The sequence below is a fragment of the Buceros rhinoceros genome, unplaced genomic scaffold (genome assembly GCF_000710305.1).
Source record: "Buceros rhinoceros silvestris isolate BGI_N320 unplaced genomic scaffold, ASM71030v1 scaffold7460, whole genome shotgun sequence".
Taxonomy (NCBI): domain Eukaryota; kingdom Metazoa; phylum Chordata; class Aves; order Bucerotiformes; family Bucerotidae; genus Buceros; species Buceros rhinoceros.
In genome coordinates, this window is record NW_010390096.1 from 28167 (window position 1) to 30580 (window position 2414).

The following is a 2414-nucleotide window of genomic DNA, read 5'->3' on the forward strand; positions in this document are numbered from 1 at the left end:
GTCTGCTTTCCAGCAACCCGCAAGCTAATCAAGTAAATTAAATCTATGATAAGCAGTTTAAATTCACAATACCCCAAATCTGCATATACCACAGGACATTTCACGGGATTTTGAAGTTTGGAAAAGATGAAGACTGCTAGCTTCGTCTGATGTGCAAAGCAGCCCAATGCCCTGCAGTGGAGGAAACGCGGGTTCAAACCCTCGCTCCGGGGACGCGGGCGATGGTGAGGTCAAGAATCAGCCTTCCTGACGGGCTGGGGCTTTGCCAACAGCCCCGAGCCACCGAGGATTCTGGCACTGGTGCGACGATGCCGTGAACAGCTCTCAGGCTGTCTGTGTTGTGCAGAACAGAAGATGTTGAAATCTGAAAGCGCTGTGCGGGACAGAAAAACCTTTTTTGAACACTTCTCCTGCCAGCGAGGGGAGATGGTAATATTTTCACAGAGCCAGGCTGCCTGTGTGGAAAGGCTGAAGGGTGATGAAGGGTCAGCACAAATAGGTAAAAAAAAGGGAAACTGAGCTACGAATTTTGCTTCATAACGCTGAAAAAATTACTGAAGAGAATTATTTTCAAACTAATAAGAAATTATTTCCAAATCTGTATTTATTCTAAAGAATCTACACAATAAAAGTATCAACTTTTATCCACTTTGATGTAAGACACGTTTTAGGAGGTGTCATTATTCAGCACCGTGATTTAACAAAGTGCAAAAACCAGCAAGTTAAGGGAGAAACACACAACACCCAGAAACAGAAAACCAATGCCTCTAGCTTTTTACCACTTCCAGACATATCTGACTAAACAAGCTAGACAACCTTTTATTTTGCAAAAGTTATTAAACTGTTAAAAAAATTCTGGAGCTCGGAGTGAAAGTAAAAGAAGTTACACAAGCATTAGTAAGGACTCCTGCAGCCATTAACTACCCCCCTCCCAGCACGGCGTCGGCAGCTTTGCCCAGTGCGGGCTCCGTAAGGCAGCGCAGGCGTTACACGCGGACGAGGAACCGTGTCCACCCTGGGCATGTGGAACAGAGCCGTTCCCTGGAGACCGTTAGGGCAGCTAACGTCAAAGCTAAGTTTTGTTCTCAGCTGCCACCGCCTTGCACATTTCGGTGAGCACCCACGCACGGAGAACAGTCTAAAACATCACGATGTGCTGCTCGTGGGCAGAAGCCAGAGAAGCACCAACGCACACGAGTGACTGGGTTGTGCTAATTGCCAGGGTGCCAGGCCCCCTCCCGGCCCACGAGTCTTGCCGCGTGGGCAAGGTGGGGATGCCGCCCGCAGAGCACAAGCAGCCACGTCACAGATCGCTGGTCCTGCACCAAACGCCCGCCAGCGCCGGGGGACCACCCAGCGCAGCACAGACAGGCTCAGGTTTGGGGGTCAGCACTTTCCTTTTTTTTTTTCCTGCGTGGAAGGCAGCTGTTTTCAGTGTAAAGCTGATATTTACTTTCAACCTTCCCCACTCGTCAGGTGCTTTCCGAGAGGAATTTGCTTACTGCTGCTTATGCTAGTAGAAAATGACTGTGCAGATGTGCCCAGGCTTCATTATGCTTTTACTAGCAGTCCTAAAGTTGTAGGTGTGTTGGACATGATCCAAACCTCATTTCCACAAGGCTGTTGGACAGAAGTACCTTTAGAGACACCAAGCTCACGTTCAGAAATGCAAGCCCTTGCGACTGGGGGTACGGAGGTACAGGTATCACAACCGGAAGACACATCAGCCATCAGCATGGAACATTTCATTTCATTTAAAACTTTGGTGAAGTGAGTACATACAAAAAATCTAGTCTGACCAACTCTCGTAAGTGGGGTTTCCTTTCAGAAGGCAAATATATTTTACCTTCATCCCCCTGTAAGGAAAATCCTATGGTTACAACGGACCCATGATCAGAAAAGCAGACAAAACAGAAATGAAAGGAATAAAAACCAAGTTATTACAGCAGATGGAAATAAATGACTTGTGATAAGACAGTGAAGAGGGTAAGACAAGACAACTGGGGAAACTTTTTGAGCTGGTCACATCATCCTTGCTTTTCTTTAACAGAAACTCCTGACAAGAAAAGCTGTCTGCAGTAGCTTTAATCTTGGAAATGATCCACCTGTGGTGGCCACATTAAGGTTGAAGTTGAAAGGCCACAGGTGGTACCTGTGAGGTACAGGGTGAGCCTGTACCTCAGCCCATGTCTCAGCAGACTGACGCTTGCACCTGGCCCCAAACGCCTGCACGCAGCCCCTCAGCTGCACTTGTCCAGCACTGAAATGCTGCAAGGGGAGGTAGCGAACCAGCAAGGTACGGGGACAAGGAAGGAAAGCTGGCAAACCTGGCTCCCAGAGGCTCACATACAGGGACCTTGCTGTAGGCAGTCACGGTGTAAACAACTTGAGCCCTTGTGCACAGCCAAGAGCGG